This window comes from Amphibalanus amphitrite, unplaced genomic scaffold, assembly GCF_019059575.1.
Source record: "Amphibalanus amphitrite isolate SeventyFive unplaced genomic scaffold, NRLGWU_Aamphi_draft 001397F_arrow, whole genome shotgun sequence".
Taxonomy (NCBI): domain Eukaryota; kingdom Metazoa; phylum Arthropoda; class Thecostraca; order Balanomorpha; family Balanidae; genus Amphibalanus; species Amphibalanus amphitrite.
Genome location: NW_024882890.1, coordinates 25,824 through 37,013, shown reverse-complemented (window position 1 = coordinate 37,013; position 11,190 = coordinate 25,824).

Here is an 11,190-nt window from a genome sequence, read left to right as displayed (position 1 = left end):
CCCATTTGTCCAAGTTTTCTTTATTTGCATGCCGGGCTGACGCGACGGCCACGATATTGGGTCGTATTAGGAAATTAAAATGAGCGGTCGGTCTGGCGGGCCCTTAGAAGGTGAGTTGGTTTGGGGTGGGAAAGGAAGCCAGGGGGTCTCCCTTGAGGGGGAAGAGGGCTGAGGACACAGAAAGTGGTTAACACAGGTAGAGTGAGAAATGAAACATACAATGCAAATAAAGTATAATAAACGACGACTTAAATAGATCATATTTCGGTAAAGTAGGATGTTAGTGTCGTCACTCAGTTTATGGGCTGTTCAGGTGGCATCGTCTCCCATCACAACTGACGTAAAACACCGTTCGTTTCCGCCTTCAACTGCTGTTTGATACAGCGACTCAAAATGAAAAAAGGCGAGCTCGTGAAAAGGCCTGAGAGTAACACACCTTGCTGAAAACTCCAGTGGCCCTGCTCCCTCGTATCCTCACCCAGACCATACAACCGACACCCACTCCGACCCACCCAGGCCGTCTCCGCCCGGCGCCACCACCGTAGCCGCGCCTTGTTTCTCGTCGGGCCGGGCCGAGCCGGGCCGCGGATGTACGCAATCTCGCTGATGGCCAGGGCGAGCTTTCGATGATGGATGACGAGTGGCAAGACGTAGCCGCCAGATGGAGTCTAATGATGACGGGGGCCCCCTGACCCTCGGCCTGCCCGCAGCGGTGCGGGGGGCTGGGGATGCGCCGGCGCCGCAGCAAAAAACGCCCGGAATGTAATTGCGGGATGATGCATGGTGCGCCGACCATCTGAGCAGGACACGGGCCCGCAGATGGAGCGAGAAAGAGTGGCGGAGGAGGCGCTGGAGAGGGGTGGAGTCGGGAGAGAACGAGGGGAGGCGGGGCCAACGCTTTCCATAAGATAAAGCAGACTCAAAAACTCACGAAAATGGACCGGGATGAACAGGATTCTGATGCAAACTTTTGAGCAAGTTTATCCCACATTGCACGTTAAAAAGAGTACGTGAAGGCGTTAACTTGCACAAGCTTTTTACGAAATAGCGTCATTCATTGAAATGGTGAAATAATAAATCAAAAGCCTATGTTGAACCAGACTACGTCAAACTCGTTTTAAAATAGTACCGCTGAAGAAAATAACAACGCTGTTTGCGCCTTTTGAGAGTCCTTTCTCAGAGCTTCGCCCACGGCTGTTTCCAAGAAGCAGTGCGAGTTCCCACAGTGCTGCATTGCCCGAGTTTCCACCGCCCCCCCCCCCCTTCCCGGCGGCGACGAGTGAGTCTACCGGGGTCGGTGGCAGCCAAACACGGCCGGTCCGCCTCCGTTAGTGGGGCTCCGATAAACAAAGCTGGCCACACCGGCCGGAGGGCCCGGCACCCCAGTAGGTGTCACTGACAAACGACACACTGGGTCGGGGCCTTTGCTGGAGGAACGGAACCGCCGTACACAGGGAGCCTCTGCTAGGGAGTAGGGAGAAGAACACAGGGCACCGCCGAAGGAGACACGCGGCCGTAGCGTACACACTACCTTTATAGGCAGGACGCTCCTGCTGGCGCACGCGACCATACACAGGACACAAGCCCGCCCCCGTGCCCCACGTTACAGACGCTGACAAAGACAAAAATTGTAAGATGTGAGATGCAGGAATGCCTGGAACCTAAAAATAATGATAATTTAATCAGGCAGAGACAGGCTTCGCGAGAATAAGTCATCCTTGAATTTCGATTATATTAAACGACGGCACAAAGAGAGAAAGAACGCTATTGCTGTCATTTGTAATTTGACCGAGCATATCGGGGAGCTGCCGAAAGGCTGTTGGATCATGGTGACCGTATCATTTTGTGCCGTATTTCTCTGATCGCCGTGTGACAGCATGCATCTGTCAGCTGCGTGGCTGCCTCCCCGTCCCCTCCCCAGCGTAGCAGCCCTTCCCCCTACCGTGTCCGTCACCGCTGGTCTGCTACCTGGCCAGGTGTGTCCGCTGTCTGTGTCCGCTTGTCTGTCTGTCTGTCTGTCTGTCTGTGTGCCTGTGTGTTCGTGTGCTGTCCGCCCGACACGCGGCGGCCGGGGCCGACCCGCATGTATGTATGCTCAGGTGGTTTTACCGACATCCCGTCACCGTTCCGCGCTGACCCGCAGCCGGCCCCGGCCCCTCCCGTCCGCCCCGTCGGCCCCGGACAGACCCCGGTCGATATTCGGCGAGGGACAGTGACACGACGCCCCGGACCGGGTCCCGGCACCTCCTGGCAGGGCTGTATCGATACGCAGACCGTGCATGACGCCCTGTACTGTCAGGTGCCGGCTACCGACGGGGAGATGGCGACGACAGACCCTGAGGAAACCACCCGAAACGGTCCGAGTTTACATAGCGACGGACCGTGTGGACTGTGAGGGCAGGGTCGAGTTGTTCAGAAACTCCTGTCAAACAGCGCGAACCACGAAGCAGAGTTTCACGGCAAAAATTGTTAAGTTTATCTCACATTTTTAAATTTACACCTGTGTCTCCTATGTCCATTCTCAATGAAGTTTCATCGTTAATGTATTGGAGACAAATCAGTTGCTTCATGCTTGTAGCTTCATCTTTGAAATGAAGTACTATCTATGAAAGCGTTTAAAAGTGCTTTTATTTCACGGTTCTGTCATAAAAATACAATAAAGCTTCCGTTGTCTGATGTCCGATAAAACGTAATATAAGACGGTTATTTCTGTTGATATCAAGCGCTTATCAAAAATTGGCAGGACAATATGTATGAGGGAGGAAGAGGGGACGTGGGGAAGAGGGAAAATAGAACAGCCCGAGAGAGAGAGAGAGAGAGAGAGAGAGAGAGAGAGAGAGAGAGAGAGAGAGAGAGAGAGAGAGGGGGAGGGAGGGACGCGGAGGGAGAAAGAGAGGTCAAAAGAAGAGGGAGTTGGGAGATGAGGAGTGGTGGAGACAGCAGAGCAGCGGTGGAGAGGGAGGGCGGGAAAGACGCTGACCTCGGCGTCGCCGCCGCCGCCGCCGCTGACGCCGCCGTTCCCGACGCCCGTCGGCGCCGTCGCGGTCGTCGCCGTCGTGGCGGTGGCCTGTTTTATCTCCCCTCCCGCGGGACGGGGCGACCATCGGTCACCGCGCCATCCTCCCTCATTATCTCGGTTATTATTCTTTTTAGCCAGATGAGGGGAAAGCGCGGCCGCCGCTGTTTTTTCCGCGGCTGTCATCCAAAGCTGCACTGATTAACGCAACCCGTATTGATTGTTTGTCACGCCGGGCACGCTGACAGGCCCGGGCGCGCACCGGCCGGCCGGCAAGGGGACACAAAAAACGCGTCGACAATGTCTCCATCAGTGCTGGTGCCGACGCCGGCGGGTGCCTATATCGAATCGCTACCACTGCAGCTGTCAGTGACGCGTGCAGATGCGCGGACTGGTAAACAAGTCGCCACCGGTCGTGGCCGTTACCCTGCCACTCGGTTAGAGAGAGGTTCAGTAAGGGATATAGCGGTCCGACCAACTGTCCAACGGCCCAGTGGAGCGCACGGGCTCGGAGGTTCCCGGTGAATGGAAGGGTTTATTCGGCTGATGTGGATTATTTACATACAGAATAAGAACTAGGTGAGGCTGCAGAGCGTCATGTGTCTCGGATGATTCAAAACTACGGTAGATAGCATTGGCTTAGGCATTTTGCTTTGAGCGACATGAAGCGACATAATGGTGCCAACTTTGTTTGCGTTTTATGAGTGAATGTCAAAGTAATGCATTCGAAAATCAGTCTGTTCTTTTTTACCCCTGGTCCACACTTGTTGCTGGACAAACGTAACCTCCCACAACTGACATCCCCCAGCTAAGACTTTAAAATGATAAATCACCCCAAATGACCCCTGTCCGCCCTTTCAGCACCCCGTCTCTCGTGGCAGCCGGCCCTTATGAAAACAGTTGGCCGCCACCGGACCCAGCGGGCCGCCGGGCCGCACCCTCAGCCGGCAGCGGCGAACTCGGCGCTTTTTTCAGCGCTGCGGCTATCTGGGCGCAATCTGCGCCGCTGGACGACGGGGTCGGGGGCGCCGCAACCGTTCGGCCACCCCACCACCAATGACGCACTGCCGGGGCGCGCCGGGGCGGCCGCGACCAAACGCACTATCGGCTCTAATTCAGGACCGTTCTGATAACCGCTGACAAACGGGCCATAAAAACACAAGTGACCATTTAGGAAATTACTGGCGGCTCTGATTCACTGCCGACGGACGGTCCCGTCGCCCTCTGCTGGATCGGAGTGGACATCGGCGGCGACCCCGACAGGCCGTCCCCGCGACCGGCAGCGGGGAGACCGAACACCAACACTGATAACAGCGAGGAGAAAATTGATTTATGTGATCGGAATCAATGGTACAAATGTCTTACAATTTTTGATAGAACTATAGCCTAGGGAAGATCCAGTATGATAGTTAGGGGGATGAGAAAGTGTTTTGGCATTATTTTATTTAAAAAGCCAACTAGCCAAACGTCTGTATTCCGCCATTTCCGTGTCTATGAAAAAAATACGGCAAAGCCTCGTAGTTCCGCATACGTCACACAAGGCCTCCTCCCAACGATTCTGTCAGAACATTTCAAAATCAGTGACCTCTGCTCGGAATTTGGCAAAGCTACCACAGAACCACACGGCAAAAGCAGCGCTCTCATCGGCCCACTCGCTCTAACACCGCCTCGAAAATCATCTCTCGCCGCTCCCACGAGCACACAAACTCATATGCACTCATCTCTCTTCAGCGCCGGCCCGCTCTCGCTCCGGCGCGTCTGGCGCCTTTGACGGAGGCGAAATTGGCCGTGATTTCTGTTCGGAACCTGCGCCCAGGTTCCCACCGGCGGACAGTGGTCACGACGGTCACAATACGCTCGCAGCGCCCGAGTTCCTGGCCGCGCCGCACCAGATCATATCAATCAAAGGTGCCCTCAAACATTAGCATAACTGCGCGGCCGGGCCACCTGCTCGGCCGTCGCCGCTCCCGACGGTAACTCATTTCAGCTATTCAGCGGAGACGCGGCGCGTCCGCCGGCAGCCGCCCGCCGCCCGCCGTCCGACGCAGATGCCGTCCGATCCATATGGACGCATGCAGATTTGTTAGCGGGTCGGTTCCCACGGCGGACGGTCCCCAGTCCGGAGAGGAATGTGCCCTCCAAGATGCGTGCAACGGGGACTGGCGGCGGAGGGTTGGGGCGCCGGGGGGACGGCGCAGGGGCGGCCATCGGAACGCCGGACGCCGAATTAGCGTCAATTCAACCACGAAATGTGAACGTCCGGTGCCGACGACCGCTCTGTCGGCGGCGAACTGGGTCCAGTCGGGTCCAGTCGGGTCTGGCGGGGTCTTCTCTGGTCTAGTCGGGACTGGAGGTCTACTAGACACTGCGACCTTAGAGGGTTGGAGTGGACTGACAAGAGAGACATACATACGAATATGATTTAGCGATTGCATTATAACATCTAACAAGTTCATTACCTAATAGGTTTGTTTTGTCCTGAAGCACCATTGCCCCTGTTGCCTTTGTCATCACTCATCAGTCATCATATCATTGCTGCAGTTTTGTGAATGATAAATGCTGCAGAGCGCGCCGTTTCATCTCTGCTCCTCAGCTGAATCATCCCGTGTTGCTCTCTTTCCCAACACTTACAGAGTGAGCGGGCTCTCTCACCACGCGGTTAATCGTTCGGAGAGGTTTTCCGTCGTCACCTGCTGATCAGCCACTTCAAACGGGGCAGTCTCGAGAGCTGAGTCTGGGCGGCGGCGGGGGCGGAGGCGGGGGCGGCTGGAGAGTCCGCAGCCCAGCGCGGCCGCGGCCCACTCAGAGCGGAACGGTCGCGTCGTCCGCATCTGAGTGACGGCCGCAGCTGCTACTGCGGAGCTCAACGGCATCGCCACAAGAACTCGGCTTGAGGCAGGCCCGCTTGAAGGCCTGCCAAGTCGCGACGCGGCCCGTCGGTCGGCCGGCGGCCCGGAAAGGACGGCCCCCAGTCATCTCACTCAGGTACCCACGCAGAAAAACGCGCGCGTTTAGTGCGTCGTCGTCGTCGTCGGCGGCGGCGGCGGAGGTAGGGTGGGGAGGAGAAGACAGGGGTGGGGACGGCCGACGCTGATCTCACCGGAAACGCCTGCCGCTGCGTCGGCCACGCGCTGGCGGTGGCAGCGGGACCCCTCTCCCCGCCATCCTTTCGTCCCGCGGCCGATAATCGGCCTGTGTGCGTGCCCCTGACGTCCGTCGAAGCTCCAAGCCTTCCATCTGCGGGTCCAGTGGCTGCCAGCTGGCACCGACCTCCTCGCGCCGTCCCTCGCCACACCAGCGGGCTGCCCGCCGGCCAGACAGGCCGCGCTGGAAGCCACCGCGCCGCCGCCGATGACCCGAAATAGCCTCCGGCCAGATGCGCTCATCTGGACGCAGAACGGCGACCGTCCCTCCCTCTGCCAAGACGGCCGCCCGCCCGCCCGCCCGCCCCGCCTCGCCTCGCCCGCCCTCTCACCCCTCCCTTCTCCCCGCCGCCATCCCCGCTGGCGCTTCTGCCGCGATTTAATTAAATTCTTGGACTGCCGGCGGTGAGTTGAGGTAGGTCGGGCGGTGGAAAACTTGTCCGCGTGAGATGGTGACTGGAGGCGCTGCCGCCTGTGACGCACGCTGCGCTGATCACCGCGAGACTCTTGAGACACGCACCAGGGGAAAAGTTGCATCCGTGTTTAACACGAAGCGGTGAATGTGTGGTGGCCGCTGTCTACGCTGGCAGCATAGAAAGGAGGGATAAACAGGGAGATGGTTCGGACGATGACAGAGGTCGACTTCTTGGTAGATTAATGCACCTATTTATCACTACAAATCAGCTGCTCCCATTGCACAAGCACCTGTAGTTGCAAGCCAATTGTAACGCGGGCATTTGTTTTGGAGCGTGGCCAGCCGCCCGTCGTCGGATGCGTTACTCATTTGGCTTCTAACCCCGAGAAAATACGCAGCAATAGGCACTTGGAGAAAACGAAACTGTGTTAAACATCGCCAGCGACGCTCTGGGAATGCATAAAATCGCAGGTTATGGCTCGCATACACCGGGGCCCCCATCGCAGTGTGCACGGCTGTTTACATTTTGTTGCGAGCCAAGCGTTCGGGTTGTAAATCTGCCTGAGGGGTTATAAATGGACGGGTGAAGCGGCAGTGTGGCGTGCGCTCCGTGTTGTGTCCGACAGCGGATGGAACACAGATTCACAGATAATTCAGCGTGATTGGCGTCCAGCGGCCGCCATACGGGCCTTATCGGCCGACAGATCCGGACCGGGGGCTGCCACCGGCCACTCTCCCCCTCCCCCACCCCCACCGGTCACCTTCCCCCACCCTCCCCCGAGGCCAAACGGTCCGAATGTGCAGCTTTAGAAACACGGTCAGCTGCTCACTATGCAAGGACGATACGACAGAATTAATCAAAACACTTTAGGGACGCCCCCACTGATAAACTGCGGACATTTTTCTCGGCAACTGTCTTTTGACATCCGGCTGAAAGGTTAGCGGTGAACGATTAATTGGCGCTCGGCCCGCTGAGGAGTGCCGATGAGTTGGTCTGGAAACATGCCGAGCGGCCGTCCAGTGGACTGCTGTCACAGCCCGCGGGCAGCGCAACTCGGCACAATGGCTGTCAGAGGGGCTGCCAGAGCGCGCCGATTGGAGCGGCGCAACGCCAGATGGGCGCGGGATAAACCAACCGGCCGAAAACCCCACCCGCGCCTGCCGCGGCCAATGCTAGTTGTATAAGACAGTGTTGTGGAATGTTTGCTCCCTCAGCAGGTCTGGCGCGGTAATGAAGGACATGACCCGGTCAGTTGGGGGTGCGGACTGTGGGTTGGGGTAGAGAGGTCACAATGAGGTCAATGCAAGATCAAGGCTAGGGCAGATCAGCCAAGAAGTGGAATGGTCAAAGCAAGGCCGGGGCTGACGCAGTTTTACTCGTATACGAAGATGAACTTTTTTAGATAAATGCTGGGTAGCCGATGCCCGGTTTACCAGCCAACTATCAACTGTAAATTACTCAACCCGCGCTTTGGTCTTCCCAGTTACATCTCTTTTCCGCGTTATTAGCGCCGCCAGTAGCCGGTAACTGACAGTCACTCCCCATAAACAGATCCATCAGGGGCCTGCGCGGTGCCCTGGTCACCGCTCGCCAGAGCCGATAGCACCCTCCTCGCCACCACTGCTATCTGGGCGACCGATGAGCGTTAATTCCGTCACCGCCAGAGGCCCGTCGGACGTTTATGGTCAGCCGGTTTATGGTCAGTCCTTTATGGTCAGCGTTTACTGCCGGTGTTATCAGATCCGCCGGTGGTCGCCACCGCCGCGCCGCCGCACGTCACAGGGGTGTATGACGGCCAATCATCGCGGTCAGACACTGTCTATAGAGTGGGGATAGATAGCTGCACGCTGGCCGCCGTGGTTTATGGCAGGGTTCGACCTAGATTAGTGGCCACGGCACTCGGAGATCCCAGCCGCGGGTCACGTGTCATGATGTGTCCCCAGAAACCGCCGGCCGTCGCATGCAGGCGCGTAACCACCACTGGGGACACTGGGGACCGGTCCCCAGTAACTTTTGGGTTACTGGGGACCGTCCCCAGTAAAACCGACGACCTCAATTTGCTTGAATAGCCAAATCTTGTCTCTAAATCGACGTGAAGAGTAATATGTAGTCAACGGAAAACAAAACTGGATGTTTTGTTTAGCCAGCGCCCGGGTGGGCCTCTCAACCAACTTAGTCATGTGGGGGGGGGGGGGCTTTTTGGCCACACCAGATTACCTAAGCAAGCTAGAAAGACACGGTAAGAAGCAGCAGATAGCTCGCTACAGTATCTTTCCGAATTACCTATGCCATTTTTGATCAAGTCATCGCTCAGGTCACTGGAGGTCACCAAAGGTAAGATTTTCACAAACTTTTATTCCCAATTTTGACAACTTTTCACAAATCGGCGCATACGTCAGGAACCAATAGAGCTGCAGTGCTGCGGGAAAGCGCATTCGATAGCTTTTTCAAAGACCTTTCTGAGCAATGTTCTCAGCTTTGACCTAAGGTCAACGGTTTAGCTTCCAGGTTGGCGTTTTGCGGGAAAGGTTTTTGTATCATAACTTTTGACTCAAAAATTGCATGGCGCTGATTTTACCGGCATCGCGTTGGTCTCGTCGAGACGCATGGAAGGAAAAGGTCATGTTGCATGTCATGCGATTGGTATTGTTAAGTAGAACACATCCATGGTGTTTGCGCTCTAACATGTTTCTACCTAAAGTAATGGTAAAAAACTGTTGGAGATGTTTCATGACCTGAGATGATCTCAGAGGCATAGAAGGGGTCACAGGTGCAATTTTCCGGTTGAGTGTGTCATGTTTACCTGTGTCGGTGCGCGCCGCGGTTGTGCTTACACGCGCAACAAAAAAAGCAGGTGTGGCCAAAAACGCCCCCCACTAGAGTTCTGCACGGCTGCAATTTTCCACAGCCTAGCCGCCCCGCAGCCATGGCTCCACAGCCACAGCCGCCCACAGCCGTGGCAAACTGTGGGCAGCCAGCCGTCAGCCGGCCGTGGATACTTTCAATGAAATACAACCAAATAGTATATAGTAAGTTGTTTTTAGTTGAAACATATAGCCAAAAGCACATTGCAATGGGCTATAGATTCTCAAGCTCATGAAGCATCATAGGTTAAGTGGTTGCGCATCAGGCTTCAGGCCTTCGGCCTGAAGCCTGATGCGCATCGCATGCTTACACAAGCCCTTGCAAGGGGTTAAGAAAGATGGGTAGGTAGGTACCTACATCAACAGAAAACATAAACAACGAACCAGAATAGAAGCACTAGCAGTGTAGACATCTAATGCCAAATCCTGAAGCATGGTTGTGGGACAGAACAACAGACCCTGATGCTTTTCATTATCAATGTTAGGTATGGAAAATGAAACTGAAGTTGATGGACTGTCAAACAGTGATTGTCTAGTCAAAACTCTTGCTTCTTTCTTACCTTGCATATTTTCTGGGGTGTGATATGCCAGGCTTGAAGCAGCCTTCTGAGCAAGTCTCAAGACTCAAACTATTTTGATATGCAAGGCATCAAAACACACTAGTGAGCATCCAAGAAAGAAAAACATTCATCTATTTTGATTTTTCCAAATAATGATCTTCGCTCAAATCCCCAAGGACGTGCGAGCCACAATTGCCTCTTTCAATCAAAAATTTTACTTGAGTTTTTAATGACGTCAATAGCAAAGAAGTGGCAATGAATTGTTTTGTGTCACTATAAACAGCCATAAAAATTATAAATTATAAATAATAATGCTATACAACTAAAAACTTGCTCTCAAACAAAGATTATTGGTCAAATTTTAACATTTTTAGAAGAAAACGTCATTTTATTAGTAAAGTCAACAGCTCGCGTAAGAAATATTGTGTTCAGGGTTTTCACCGTCATGTGAATTACGTGTTCAGGGTTTTCACCATCATGTGAATTAACCGTGAGTAGGGTTCATGCTCACTTATAATCTTATTCCATTGGCTTCGTTGATCAGCATTTTCTGTTAGCGGTCACTCACACACCAGTTAGAACATAAGGCGCCAGTTTTATATTATGTAATTGGACTTGCCGAAATTCCAGAAATTCGTCTAAGAGTTATTTTAGATAATATTTTATGAAGCCTTTACCTGCCTCTACCTAGGCGTGATTTCTTTTTCTATTACCTGAGAGAATTATTGAACGCTCGTCTTCAATAGCTGTAAGGTGCTCTCCTAATGACCAGGTGAGATTGATTTGAGAGGGATGTGACAATGCAACATGTTGCATTTTCTGAAACTGCCAAGCTCTTGATGATGAAGGAACAATTGGTACATATAATTAGTATTCTGTACCAGAGTGCAAACTCCCCTACAGCAAATGGTAAAACCATTACAGGTTTTCAAAGGCTTCACCACTTTCAATGTTGCTGGGCATCCTTTGCATGAGTTTTACAGGCTAGACTGCTTATCAGAATGTAAGATTAAGGATTTAAAATTTTATATTTGAGTACTTAAGATTGAGCTTGAAATCTCACAGCCGTGGCCACAGCCGTAGCCGTGTTCTTTGAGATATCTGCAGCCGCCCCGGCCCACAGCCGTGGGGCTGCAGCCAGCCGCGGCTGCAGCCGGCCGGTGCAGACCTCTACCCCCCACCATCTCCCCC